We start from the raw sequence: 15,515 nt of genomic DNA, 5'->3' as shown, positions 1-15,515 counted from the left end.
TGCTTTCTTCTTTTCCTTTTTTTCCTACACCCTCTGATTTGGTTAAATGACACTTTGCTTCTACTTGTGGTTTCTTTCCTATGTAGATGTTGACCCTATTCCTAGCTTTAAGTAAGAGGCTGGTCTCAGTCTATACCTGGATTTTCTCAGTAGTCTCATTCTGTCTTTGTCACTCTCTGCCTGTGTATATTCCTAACTCCCCAAACTATATTACAAGTTGATTGAGGGTATTATCTTAACTATCTGTATACATCCATACTATATAGCAAATGCCTTCCCACTGTAGGTGTTTAATAAACATTTATTGACTAATTAGGAAGGACACAAAAAATATGGAGTTCTCTATTGGGTTTTTGCTTGGCACTTGGGGAGGCAGGTTTTTATGTCAAGATATCAGAAATCTAACACCACTGATCCTAATGATGTTTTTTTTTTATATTAATTGGCAATGGAGTGAGAGGAGGAAGGAACTTCCTAGACTATTTCACATATACCAGTGGAGTTCCTCGCCTGGCAGGATTGAAACCCCACCCTCCCCCCAAAAAAGCACTATAGAAATTTCTATCACTTTTTAATATTAGCAATCTTTGTGTTCCAGGCAGATGATTTGTTCCCTAATTTGGGTTTGCACATGGCTCACAGTCAAATCCTACTTGCCTGGTAGCTATTTCATCGAGCTACATAATGGACAGATTTGCCCAAGAGTATTTAATTTTAGTGTCCACTCAATGACGTTAGGCAGGGAGACACACTGTACTCTATAGTTAAGTTCTTTCCAGCTACTTTTAGGACCCACTGGTCATAAATTAACTCTGAGCTAAACACTTTTCTATAAATTAGCCAGCTGCTCAGAACCTATGGGCAATCCTCCAATAACAAACGGGTTCATATGAACAGAGGAAGGAATTTCAGTAAGGAAATAATGGTTCTGTTTTGCATTTTAGAGGGATTTTATCCAGAAAAAAAAAACCTTTCCAAATGATGAAAATTCTTTGGCAGCATCCTTTAAACCTCCTCTTTAGTTCTACCATACCATTTGCATGCCAGGATCCACTTTGTCAGCATTTCCCCCTTCCCCACTTTGCCTCGCCCCACCCTCATCCCACCACATTTCTGAGGCATGTATTCTGGGTAGATAGAGACTTGGTTAATCCCCTTTCATGCCCATCTTTCATATCATATGGTCCTGTTCACTTACCTTTTTGTTTTACTAAAGAAATAACTATAGCCATAAACCATGCAACCACGAAAATGCCAAATGGAGACAATTACATTAAAAAAAAGAAAAAAGAAAGAAAACACCATGGAAGCACATTTTTGGAGGCACTCTTGTATACAAGAGATTTTGAAACTTGAAGGGAACTTGAAAGTCACCGAGTCTATCCTCCTGCCTTTGGGGAAAAAAGAACCCATTCCTCTTCTCTCTATCCAGACATCTGCAACAGATCCAAATTGAACCTATCTTTAAAGACCTCCAGAGAAGGAGCTCCCATGATACCTTTTGGCAATTTGCAAGAATGTTTTATAGTCTTCACCATCAGGAAATGCTTTCTTGTATCTAATTTAAATCCCTCATGCTTCAGTTTAAACTAGTTTCCTTTCCCTCATTATTTATGTGAGATGTGTACATTTATCCAAGGAAATCATTTGACCCAGGCTGTCTCCTACTGGTTTTAGATCCCGGACTTGAAAATCCAAAGCTAGATTTATTTGCCATGTATGCCCCATTTCCCATTTCAGGCATGCAAATAAAGAAGACTTTCTCAGAAATTTTCCGCCATATTATTCTTCACTGCAATGAACTTAATAAAATGGTAAAATTAAAGTTTTGCTGCATTATTATTCTCTTGTAACTTGATTTTGGAAGTGGATACCCCTGAAAGTAATTGATGACCAGGATATTTCAAGGGACAGAATCATTGTCCTTCAACAGAATAATATGTAACAGTGGCTACAGTCACCTAAATTAAAACCCAGACACTCTGGATCCCCAAGGTGTATTCTTTGATTTACAATCCAAAACACAGCTATGAGGTTGGAAGTGTATCCACACTAATTTTTCTCTGGATTTGCCATTTATTAGTTGTAATCAATATCTATGTGAAAGATAACCAGTGCCTTAAATTATAAGCCCTTGTTTCTATCACATTGCTGACTTTCACATTCCATATACCATTACATATAGTAGAAATTTTAAATCACTATTTAAAGAGGTTGTATATATGTATATGTATTTCTGTTTTCCTTTTGGTGGAGTAAGTGATGGGGTTGGACAGCAGAAGTTGGTTATCGAGAAATTTGGCAATCTTGGTCTCAAAACAAAATTTCTCACCCAATCCCAAAGTTCTGGAATTCCATCCAGATTGCATTCTCTGCATGATTTAAAGAACAGTTGAAAAAGGTTGGTTTCAATATTTTGACTGACCTGAAAACACTGTGAAAATAGTTTTGACATTGTTCTCTTGAAAGAGTAAGAAATAATCAAATTATGGCTGCTATTTGCATCTACTTCTCTCTCAGAGCCAGGGTAAGAGAATAAATTTACAATGAATTCCATTCTTATATGTTCCTTTTAGAAAGAAGGAGAGATAACCTCCAAAAATTATGCTAAACAGAAATTAATGTTTTAAAAAATTAGATACCAATAACCTCAAACCATCAAACTTCCTTACCACTGCATCCAAAAGAATAAAATCAGATTTACTCACTAATATACATATGTCCACTTTTAATAAGTCACGTTTTTCAGGTATTATTAGACTTGACATTCATTCTACATAGTACCAATCCTCAATTGTTTATCATCTTCATCATCATTGTGTACCCAAATATAACCAGAAGATTGGATTGTTTCAGCTTACCAACAACGCAATCCCATTAGCCAGGCAGTTTTAGGAATAGCAAGGTTTTGGATCATATCCAAGTTTTGCCCATATATTACCACAGATCTCTAAAATCCTCCCTGTCCTCTTCACATCCTAATCGGTCCTTCCTAGGAGGAATTTCCCTGAAATAACACTATCAGCTAACAGCCATGCACAACCATTTGTGACCAAACATGCCAGAATATCTTGAAATAAAAGTCAGTTTCCTTCCTTTTTGGAGTATATTTCCAACCTTCAGCTCCTGCAATTCTCACATCACAACTACTTTAAGTAAATGAGTTTACTCTTCCACAAGTGGTCTGTTATACATGGCTTCTAGAAAAACAAATATGCACAAATATACATACATACACATGAACAATTTGAACAATCTCTTGTCAAAAAAAAAAAAGAATTTTAGGGAAATAGAGTCTCATAGACGTCTGTCTTCGAAAATATGAGAAAATACGAGATTGCACTAACTAAAGCAGAAGTGTCTGATCATTTACAATTCCCTCCCTATCCCTGACTTTGGATTCTTGTAACTTCTTAACTAGCAGAATAAAACACAAAGAAATTTGCAGGAAGCCCGAAAAGTTTAGACACCTTAGACACCTTAATCATTTCTCCGAAATACGGAGAAGAGAACTATTGTTGTAAGGCGGTCAGTAGACAATCAGACCCATCATCCATAGACGGGTTAAGCGTCGGACCAGTGATTTCCCCTTAAATTTCAATCCAATCCCTGATGTGCAACGGCAGTTGGAATATGTGCCTGGTAGCGCTCAACACTCAAGTTAACAGTCTGAGTGCTCATCTCGCCACCGGGCAAAACGCGAAATCTCCTCCCTGGGGCCGCCTCGTTTCCTAAGCATCTCTCCGCATGGCCCCCTCACAGCCCAGCCGGCCTCAGAATCTGCACAGCTCGTGGGGCTCAGCAGCCGGCGCTGTGTTTCCTGGGGGGCCCGTGGAAATCTTAAGGAGGTCGCCAAAGTCCTGAGGGGAGGGGGAGAGGAGAAAAGAAGTAGCCCTGTCCCTTACCTCTGTAGCTGAGACAATCTTCTAAAGGACTAGGAAGGAAATGAGCACCCTGAGTTCTTTAGGCAGGAGCACACGGCCAGAGAAACTGCAGGCGGGCTAATAACGCACACAGCCCTATTCAATAAAACTTCAGACCGCCCTTCCCTAGCCCCTCCCAGAAGTCAATGCTAAGTGAACACATATCCCTTATGTTTACAGGCTGAAGTTGGTGGTTTGCATTGTCCTGGAGGTTTCCTAATGAGCAGTCGGTGACGACACTAAAGCTAAGGTGGTTTCGACCTCTCTGTAGAGATGCCTGTCATTCTCCAGGCATTCTCAGCAAATCACTCATCGGGAAGGGGGAAAAAAAAAGAAGGGGGGGGGGAACCTCGAGACCTAAAAAGCTCTGAAACTGTGCTCAGCCTGCCAAAACCATCTCGCTCCATGCCCTTTTTTGGTTATCCTTAGCAGGGCCTCTGGAAGTAGATCCACTGTCAGGAACGATCATAAGAAATGTTAATCTTGGAGAGGGAGTCTGTCTTGTAGAACAGAAATGGAGCTTTCTTTTCTTTTCATTTTTTTAAGGGGGAACATAGTCAATGAAAGAAAAGGGAAATAGTCTATGGAGTTTATTTTCACGGGGGAGTTTCAGGCATAGCCCAGGAAGGGGCTCTTTAATATTGTATTTCTTAAGAAAGGAATCATATGCATGAAATGAATTCGACTGGCTTGCCATGTTAATTGCTGCTGGACTAAGCAAGAGAATAGCCCTCAAATCTACTTGGTGAGTTAGTTCCAAGTCTGGTGAATATGGGAAATAATAGTTCAGAAACTTTGCAAGAGGTGTGGTATCTTAAATGTACTGAAATGTGTTCAGAAAACTTAACTTTTTGAACTTTGAGATTTAATAGGGAAAAGAAATAGTTGGCCAGAGGAAAATGAGAACTGAATATTCAGTTGTCCAAGATCATACTGGATTTCTCTCTGCTTCTTATTCCCCTTCTCCACCTCTTTATTCTCTGAACTTTTGGGGGTAGGTGTAGGAAGAAGAACCTAGATGGTTCTCGTGGGGAGGGGCTGGAGAGAGATGCTGCCCCCACCAGAGTCGATCATTAGCATTCTATTAAATATGCAAATGCACTAATCATGTGGGGGATTCACAAATAACCCTTTAGAGTTTACCAAAATAAAAAAAAAATTACCTCACAAGACTGAGGCTATGCAAGATAGAGAAACTGAGTCTGATCCCTGAGACACATCCAGTCATCCCACAAGGGAGGCTTACCACAGTTTGATTCCAAGTGTAATACGGTAGAAAGTATGCTGAATTTGTAGGCAGAGAACTTGATCTGGGTTCAAATTGAAGATCTGTCTTTTACAACCTGTGTGATCTTGTAACATGTGACTATTTTACACATGAGAAAATTTAGAGAATTGAATTAGATAATGCCAAAAATCTTTCCCAGTTTTAAATCTTAGATCCCATGAAGGTTAGTTTCTTTCTGAAACTTGTGCTGGGATGGAATTCTATTGATTATCCCACCCACTTAAAAATAATTACTCTTGTTATGTAAGAACTCTTTATTGAATCCATCAGAGCCAAGTATAAACAGAACCTATACCAAGTGCTTAGCATAGTGCTTGGCAAATTATACTGGGGCTTAAGAAATGTTTATTGACTGAGTGACTTCCTTGAATCAAAGTCACTGTGTGAGAGACTTGTTTCTTCTCTAATATATTTGTGTAAAGGAAAGGAGCTTTTTTTCAAAATCAGATAGAGATTCTAAGGCTCTGGATTTGAAATTTGGAGCAAGAATGATATTCCAAGCACATTCCTGAGGAAGAAAGGGAGGAGTGAGCTGTGGCAGAAAAGGAATATATGGGGAAAGTCAACAGCTCCACAGGCATCTCGGAGCAGAAAATTCAGGCTTAGGAAAGTCCCAAGAAAAATGATCTATTTTTCTCAACTCTCTCTGGGAGTGCCTCTCTATCCTCATATGCTATATTACTATTGTGTTAACCTAAGTTTCTAGTAAACAGAATTGTGTCTCAAACACAGAGGCTATGGGTTAAATAGAGATAGATATAAATATAAAATTAGTCAGAGACCTCAACCTCTGACAAAATGTTATGAATGTTCCTAACTAGAGGCTCGAGCAATTGTGACTGAAATCATAACTCGTTATCTAAGATAAATCCCTATATTTGAAAAGGAGAAGCACATGGACCTTAAGGACCAATACACCGCCCTCTAGACTTGACAGGTTGTTTGGCCTAATGAAAAAAGTGATTTAAAAAGGAACATAATGGCTATCTTCAGATATTTGTTAATTATTATCTAGAACAGGGAGTAGATCTTGGTTTTTTTTTTTTAATTAACTTTATCCTGGAAGGTAGAACTGAAATCACTGAGTGGAAGTTATAAGGAGAAAAATTTTCAGTTTAACATAAGGAAAGTATTCCTAACAATTAGAACTATTCATAAATGGAATATCATAGTAGTTCTCTGGCTAGTGTTAGAAGGTAGTTGGTGATAGAGATTTAGTGAGTTCCCTATCACTGAAATTCTTTAATTGAAATGTGAATGACCACTAGAAGGACCTTTACAAAATAAAAAGAAAATAAAATACATGCATCAGGCATGAATTGAACTAGGTAATTTTTGACATCCCTAATCTAAACATAAGTTTTATTGTTCTGTGATTCTGTTTATCCAGAAGGCCAAAAGACAACCCTCAAAATGTCTAATATTTAAGCTTTTAGTTGTTTTTTTGGGAAAATCTTCCTTATGTTTGCCCTATCCCATGTACTGCTAGATATATCTCTACTCCAGCATCCATTCCTTTTCTCTTTTGTTAAATGCTATCCTTTCCCTATTAATCCTAATACTGTTGACTATCCCTACTAGTCATATTCCTCATTATTATCTTCCCTGTTTCTCAGATTTCTGTTACTTTCATTCAGAACCTTCCTTCCCTTTTAACATGGCCAAACTAACCCATCACAGCATATTAAATATAATTCTCACGCTTTGATTGTGTTCATCAATTTACAGAGGTCTCTTTCAGAAGGCTGACAAAGATATAGTAAACAGGTGAAGTCTCTAATGAACAATAACCAGTTTATAATTGAGCTATAGACTGCAAGCTGGTCAACAAGCATTTATTAAGTCCTCATTATGTGACAGGCACTATGTTAAATAATTACCCCTGCCCTCAAGGAGCTTACATTCTGATGAGGGAAGATAATACATAAAAGGAAGCTGAAATCTGGTGGTGGAACAAAATTGCAGCAAAGATGGAGTAAGGAGGCGGAAATCATCAAAGGTACCAAGCATGACATGGTAGAGAAAGTCCAGAAGACATACTAGAGGAGAATACCACATAACTGGTATTTTGAGAACCTCCTTAAATGAAGGCTCTGGGAGGAGCAATTCAATCACAAGAAGTCACAAAGGTGGAGGGAAATTGTGTGAATTCCAGGACATTTAGAATATAGAGCTGAGACATGGTAGAGGAATTCCAGAGTGAAGCCTAGAGAGCAGTGAAAGGCATCATCATTTCAGGCAGCCAGAATAACTATTTCTGGAGTCCCTTCCAACAACTCCCAAGAAAAGTTATCCTTTGTTCCCTAATTAAGAGCCTAATTCCCTAATTAAGGATGTAATTGACTATGACATTTATCTTCTCTCAGGTAAAACTGGAGAATTATATAATTACTAGAACCCAAAAATATCAACCAGAGCATATTTTTTTAAAAAAAGAGAGAACACTGAACAGTTTTTTAGAAGGGAAGAAGAAGTTCTTCTACAAGTAGGGAAAGAATTATCAGTAGGAAGCAGGGGCTTCTTTGTGGTCTTTAACACAAAGATGACTAATTATAGACAGGAGAATGCTGTGAAGAATGTTAGCTAGTACCCTACACATAATTCAGATGTATAATTTACAGGTTCCTCATGCTATTTCATTTTTTCTTGTTTTGATAACATAAATATTTTTTCTTTTTCAAATGATGTAACCTATGTCATGATTCATTCTTCTAACAATGAAAACTTTATTAAGAACTTAAAAATAATAATAGAACTCATCTCTTTATTTTTAGTCCTTTCTAATCATTCTATTCTTGTCATTCATGGTTTCTCAATCTGTTTTCCAAGTTCAAAATATTTTATAATACAATCTCAAATAGTAGGGGTATGGTATTTATCTTGTACATACACAAATGTTTGAATATTTTCTCCTCCATTCGGATGTCATCTCTTTTGCTTTTCTTTGTATCTCTGGCAATTAGCACAGTTCTGGCTTTAAATAGCATTTAAATGTTTGTTGACAGACTCATCAATGTGGATCATCTTTCCAATGATGGAAATTATGACATGTGCAAAGAACTTTCTTCATTGTCTCTTGGTATTGCAAGTCTAGCAGTAGAGCATATGGACTATCCATAGTTTATCCCTCATTCTCACTGTATGACTGATACATTTTTTCATTTATAAATTTTTGGAATGGCATCCTTTAGATGTCTTTGCTTTCATAATTATTTGCCTTTGATGTGTAATGAGAAGCTCACTGTCAATTTGCACAAAACTCATCTCCTTAGGGAAGACTGATTTTTCAATACTACATTTTCCATACAGGTATAGAACAGAGAATAATCAATCTCCACCAAGGAGAAGAATCTTATGTAAATAGACTTCATGCAACCAATAAAAATGTGCTATGGTCTGCTTTTACCCACAACTAATTTTTCCATTGCACTTCAGGTGATCAACAATTTCACTTTTCCAAAGACTGCAATGTTTTATGATTCACAGTCATATAACAATACTGGAAAATTATTGGTATAAAAAATGGGTTTTTCTTTCAAGAAAAAGTTTGGGACCATTAAAATAATGTGAGGTTCTCAAAAGCAATCCAGTTTGATCTTGTCCTGCTTAATCTTAAATTCAAGTTATTGTCTTAGATAAATAGACTATTGGATGAGTTCTATTGGTTACCCTTTCAACTGGATATTTCCCTGGAAGGTAAGCATTGTTTATCAATTTGTTTCCCACATGGCTAATAGTAACAGTAATATTAATAATAGTAACAGCCACAACAACAGCAATAGCATAACAGCATTTATATAGCACTTTAAGGTTTGCAAAGTACTTTACTTATGTTTTCTCATTTGGTCTTCATAATACCCCCTGTAAGGAAGGTACTTATTATAGCCATCTGACAGATGAAGAAACTGAGAGGAGAGAATTTAAGTGACTTTCTTAGAATCCCCAAGCCAGTAAGTATCAGAGACAGGAACTGAACTCTGATCTTCCTAACTTAAAGTCCAGGTGTTTGTTATTGTTATTGTTTATCCTTTGTTCTCAATCCAAGTGAATTGGATTTAAGTGAGGGAGGCCTGTGCAAGGTTACCTACCTCACTTTCCCCTCCAGAACCATTTGGGTACAGTGGCCAGACATAGATCAGGAAGACTAGAAATGCCCCTCCCATTTAGTTGCCTAGTTTGGTTAGATAATTTAATTGACTATGAAACGCATTTAAGCTCTGTAGAATTCCAAGGCTTGATACAACCAGCACTTCATCTATAAAGGGAAGCATCTGGAGGACCCCACCAACTTGAGGGAATCCCTCTTTAACTTTGACTGTTTCCTAGAAAACTCCTTTGCTTTATGTTTTCTTAATTCTCAGAAATTCATTGAATAAACTCATCTATATTGATATATCTTTCAAGGAGTCTTGTATAATTTTTGTTATACATGTCTTTCTGGCTTCAATATTGACTCTCTATTCACTGTTTCCTATCATATTTACCTACTATGGTATATCACTTGTGAAAGACTGTCTATTATAATATTCTCTCACCAAGAGTTTGCCAGATTGGTGGTTGCCAGAGTAACCCACCCAAACCCAAAGTACAGCTTAAGCCATGACTTATAAAGCATTTATTTTTGCAAAACCTTGTATTCCAAATTTTCCCCCCTCCCTCTCATAGTTCTCTCTCTGGATGTAGATGGTTCTTTCCATCACAAGTCTATTGAAATTGCCTTGAATCGCCCCATTGTTAAAAGAACCAAATCCATCATAATTGATCATCACATAATCTTGTTGTTATTGTGTACAATGTTCTCTTAGTTCTACTCATTTCACTTAATATCAGTTCATGTTTAAGTCCTTAAGCTTTTCTGAAATCAGCCTGCTTGTCATTTTTTAAAGAACAATAATATTCTGTTATATCCATATACCATAATTTATTCAGTCATTCCCCAACTGATGGGCATCTACTCAGTTTCCAGTTCCTTGCCATTACAAACATTTTTGCACATGTGGGTCTTTTTTCCTTTTTATTAAGTATTTTAAAGGCATTTTTTTTCTGCTCATTATAGTATTTCATTTTTATTGGTTAAACTTCTTATAAAATTGTTGTCAATTGTTTAATTGATGATTGTCTTTTCCATCTTCTACTTCTCATTTTCTGTTGTTATTAGCTCATTTAAATAGATCTGACTAGAGTTATTTTATCTGCCTGAAAAATATTTTTTCTCATTTTATTCTTTCTTTTGGCTCTGATATTTGCTCTAAAAATCAATGACTTAAATATATGTAGATAGCTGAATCAGAAATGACTGTAAATCAATAATGTCATTTATTATATCTATTCATATAAAATCACTTTCACTTTTTGTCATATTATTTAATGCTTCTAATATCTAAAACTTTCTGATAAATTTCCAAAGAAAATATTAATGATAAAAAGACATGAGAATTCTGTGCAAATCTTTAGTTTCTATTATTTCTTACTTCTTATTTATATATTTTTTTGTCATTCCCAGAAATAACTAACCTCTCTTCCTCTCACTTCCCAACCAAATGTATTTTGAAACAAAGGAAAATTATTAAGTGACACCAACAACACAATTAATTTTTCTGAAATATATGCAATATTCCATATCAGTAAACATACTCACCTCTCTACTGTCAGGGGAAAAGTATCTTCACATCTATTTTCTAGCTCCCAAATCTATTGGTAAAGTAGATATGATTTTTTTCTGTTTTTTTACTCTTTCCCATTTTATTTTGTTTCTAGCATATTACCATTGTCATTGAGAAGCAGTATAATGTGGGTAGAGATGCAGAATCAGGAAGACCAGAATTCAATTTTTACTTCTGACACATTCAAGCTATTTGATGCTGGGAAAATAATTTAATCTCTCAATGTTCCATGCATTTCTACAATTTTCAGAACAGGTGCTGACCGACATTGGTAGAGGGCATTTCTCTATCAGGAATCCCCATCAAAAAGCAAAACAAATTAGTCATTGCATATGTGGTTTTAGTTCTATTTACTTTATTTGCATCTTTTCCTGTAGGTCTTCTCATGTTTCTATTATTCCTTATTCCCAAACCATACTTTACAACATATTTTCCATTAAGTTCACCTATTTCTATCAATGCATCAGAGTCATGATTAAGTATCAAAGCATATGTTGATTTAATTCAGAGAGTCCTTGTGAGTGTTTTGCATAATGTCTCTACCTTTTTATCCCCTGCAACAGATGTTGGCACATAAGAATCAATTCTTTTCATGGGTAGCTTTTTGTAAATAATTATCATGAACTCTGAAACATAAGATGGCTAAATGTCCCATAATATCATGCTTTTTGTTGCATTTGGACCACAACAACCGGTTCCTGCTTCTCCTTTCTTATTTTCTGTGCTAAGAAGAACTTGGAAGTCAACTCACCATTTAGCTTCACATTTTTTTGTTGTTGCTGTTGTTCAGTGGTGTCCAACTCTCTGTGATCCTGTGGATCATAGCAGGCCAGTATTGTCCATGGGGTTTTCTTGGCAAATATACTGGAGTAGTTTGCCGTTTCTCCAGTGGGTTGAGGCATACAGAAGTTAATAGATTTGCCTTTGCACAGCTAGTAAGTATCTGAGGCCAGATTTGAAATCAAATCTCCCCGTCTCAAGGTCCAGTGCTCTATCCACTAGACCAGGGCCTGGGAAATGGTCTGATTCCAACACAATAAATAGCCTCTAGGTATCTACTATTTATTATGAATGGAAGAAAGGTGCTAATTGGCCATTTAACACTTGCATTCTCTATTCATCGAGAATGAAATGAATCTGGTCATAAATAGCAGAACTAGTTTGGGTCCAATTCTAATTGAGAGACATTAATAACATTTAATATCAGATACTCAAAACTGACACTTAGTAATCTTTTTTTTTTTGAGGAAATGCCCATTAGTTGGGGAGTAAACAAGTTATGGCATATAATTTTGATAAAATACTATTATACTATAAAAGAATCAGTGATTAGGATGGTTACAGAAAAACCTGGGAAGGTTTATGTGAACTGATACAAAGTGAAGTAAGCAGCACCAGGAAAACATTGTATGCAGCAATAGCAATATTGTAACAACGACCAAATATGAAAAATATGAAAATCAGTTTTTCTGATCAATTCAATGATCCAAGACAATTCCAAAGGATTCATGATGGAATATGCTATTTACCTCCAGAGTAAGAATCAATGAATTCTGAGTGCAAATTGAAGTATATATTTTTTAACTTTCAGTATGTTTCTTACTTTTTATTGTTGTTGCAGGGTTTTTGTGACATGGCTAATTTGGAAAGATGTTTTGCATGACTTCACATGTATAACTGATATATTGCTTGCTTTTTCATTGGGGAAGGGTAGGAGAGGGAGAATTTGGAAATCAAAATATTTTTAAATGAATGTTAAAAATATATTTAAAATAAAAAGGGAATCTTTTATTTTTAAAATACTTAATAAATAAGGCATGTGTTATAGTTTATATGTAAAGCTAACTTGCACTGTCATCTAAATCAGAGTCACATAATCTTGGGGCTGGAAGGGACCTCCAAGCCATTCAAGTCAATCTGTGCCATCTAACAAAGGTCATTTGAACTTCATTTTAAGAACTCTAGTGAGAAGAGCCAACTCTCATACAAGATCTACCAATTCCACCCTTCAGACAATCAGCATTTAAGTGCCTACTGTGTGCTAAGTGCAAATTTAGGGTTACCTCTGTAACTTTCAATCAATCATTGCTTATAGGTCTGCTTCCTGGGGTCACAGTACTAAGTCTCCTATATGACTGTTCAAATATTTGAAGATATGCATTGTATCTCCTCAAAGTCTTCTTTCCTCTAGTTTAAACATCCCTGATTCAATTGACCTCCATAAGATCCTACACTTTGCATTGTTCCCTTGCCTGGTTTCAATTCCTTAGAACAAGTTGACCCTCCAAGGATTTCTTTTTATTAATTACATCCCCAGTTCTTGGTACAATGCTTGGCACATAGTAGGCACATAATTTTTTTTGATTGAACTGGATATGATACCATTTTTAGAGCCTATATCAGCTTAATCATTCTTCTTTGGTTGTTTTCATTCTTTCCCAGGCTCAATTCTCTTTTTTTAGTTTATTTTTTAATACACATTGTTTTATGAATTATGTTAGGAAAGAAAAATCAAAGCAAATGGGAAAAACCATGGGAAAGATAAAAAAACAGAAAAAAAGAAGTGAACAGAGCATGTGTCGATTTACATTCAGTCTTCTTAGTTCTTTTTCTGGATGCAGATGACATTCTCTGTCCAAAATCTATCAGAAACCAAGTCTTTCATAGTTGATCATCACACATTCTTGCTGTTATTATGTACAATGTATTCCTGGTTCTGCTTGTTTTACTCAGCATCAGTCATGTAAATCTTTCCAGACCTTCCTAAAATCAGCTTGTTCCTCATTTTTTATACAACAATAATATTCCATTACCTTCATATACCACAACTTATTTAGCCATTCTCCAATTGATGGGAATGCACTCATTTTCCAATTCTTAGCTACCACCAAAAGAGCTGCTATAATCATTTTTGCAGATATGGGTCATTTTCCCTCCTTTATGATTTCCTTGGGATACAGACCCAGTAATGGCACTACTGAGTCAAAGGATATGCATAGTTTTATAGCCCTTTGGACATAGTTCCAGATTGCTTTCCAGAATAATTGGATCATTTCACATCTTCAGCAGCAATGAATTAATATCCCAGAATCAATTCTAAGTCTCCAGATTTTATTTACTAGGCCACAGCTACCTTCTCACCCTGGAAGTTCATTTGGCTCCTTAGCCCCTTTCTTTCCTCTCAGAACTTCTGTTTTAAGGATCTAGTCATGTCTTCATTCTTCTCTTGGCTCCACTTCTGACCCTTGGGACTTTCTCTGCTAGGTCCCAACATATCTACTTTCTCTATACCCTTACCATATCACTTTCAGTTTGTTAAGCTCTTTAAACATGGGACTGACTTTTTTTTCTGCTTATGTTTATATTCCCAGTACTTATCACCTGGACCAGTGCTTTTAAATCCTTCATATATATTTGTTGACTTTTTGGCTTTTTTTCCTAAAATGTGGCACCATGAACTGATTTTAATTATGTTTGTAACTGGGGTTAGAGTAGGACAAGGTTCTACTGGATAATCATCTCCCTTGATCAGGATACTATTCCTCTCTCAACATAGCCTAAGGTGACATTAAACATACATTTTATGCATGTATGTATGTAGTTTTATTATATATAAATATATATATATGAAAATTACATTCATATATAGTTTAGTTAATAAGTAAAGATTTATCAAATAGGAGATTTTTTTTTCTCAGTAATCCATATTTATAGTGTACCTAACTACTTTTCTGGTAGTTTTTTTAAAAAGACATCATTAAACATTTGGTGTTGTCTTATGAAGGAAGAGGTTGATTATTTGGAATAAATTTTAAAAGAACTTGCCCTGAAGTCCCAATCTCTTTTTAAGGATGGAAAAATCACAGGGATATTAAGCTTTTCCCATGCCTCCACAAGAATAATAACAGATGATATTTAATCTCAACTTATGGTTATTAAGATAGTCACTTGGGAGGTTTATAAGTAAGTCTTACTGAGAGATAAAATAGCTTTTTTGCAAGACAGTTAACCGGCCATGAAATATTTCGCTTCTCTTGGCACTGTCTGATCAAACTGGCCAAGCTTGGTCTTTCTGGGGGAATCTCCAATGCTTAATCTTCCCTTAGTGCCAAATTATTTCTGCCACAGTTGGGCATTCTCAGAACCACCATGCTGCTATTGCTACCATTGTTACAATCTTTCCAGGTGTTTCAATGCACACAAAATCAATGATAAAGAGAGGAAACATAGGAGAGATACAAAGACAGCAAGACCCTGGTAAAAGCCTAGCTAATTGAGTCTTCTGGGCAATTATAACTCTGCTGCCTTTATGTTAGGGATAGAAAAGAACCATCTTTCTCTAGTTTTCAATTATGTTGTCTTGTAACTTGAAAGGTCGAATCCAAAAGGGCTTCCAGATGTAAGCCACCTTCTTTTAATCAACAAAAGCTGAATCATCAGCTCTTCCAGCTTTGGAGACTTCCAGAATCATATATGGCCAGAAGCCATTCTTTCAGAGATCCCACATGGTCCACTGGAAGTAGGTGGACAATATCTGCATATGGGTGTGGGGAGAATGGGACAATGGGAGATTAAGGACAAGAAGGACCTTGTTGATGGAGTGCGTGGGAGCCACCTCCAACCTTGCCTGAGTCTGTTGTT

General features: G+C 36.2%; 1 protein-coding gene across 7 annotated transcripts in view; it reads right to left on the bottom strand.

The window, feature by feature from the left end:
• CALD1 (caldesmon 1) overlaps positions 1-4,139 on the bottom strand; it is a 239,709-nt gene extending 235,570 nt beyond the window's left edge. For 2 of the 7 annotated variants that reach the window (XM_003771628.4, XM_031939094.1), the window contains exon 1: positions 3,906-4,138. The gene's annotated coding sequence lies outside the window, so the exon portion shown is untranslated. Of the gene's footprint in view, positions 1-3,905 lie in introns of all 7 variants that reach the window. The other 5 variants (XM_031939098.1, XM_031939097.1, XM_031939100.1 and 2 more) reach the window with 5 other exon arrangements.
• Between the last annotated feature and the right edge of the window lie 11,376 nt (positions 4,140-15,515).

This window comes from Sarcophilus harrisii, chromosome 5 (genome assembly GCF_902635505.1).
Source record: "Sarcophilus harrisii chromosome 5, mSarHar1.11, whole genome shotgun sequence".
Taxonomy (NCBI): Eukaryota; Metazoa; Chordata; class Mammalia; order Dasyuromorphia; family Dasyuridae; genus Sarcophilus; species Sarcophilus harrisii.
Note: the sequence above shows the minus strand (reverse complement) of the source record. Positions and strands in the feature narration are given on the sequence as shown.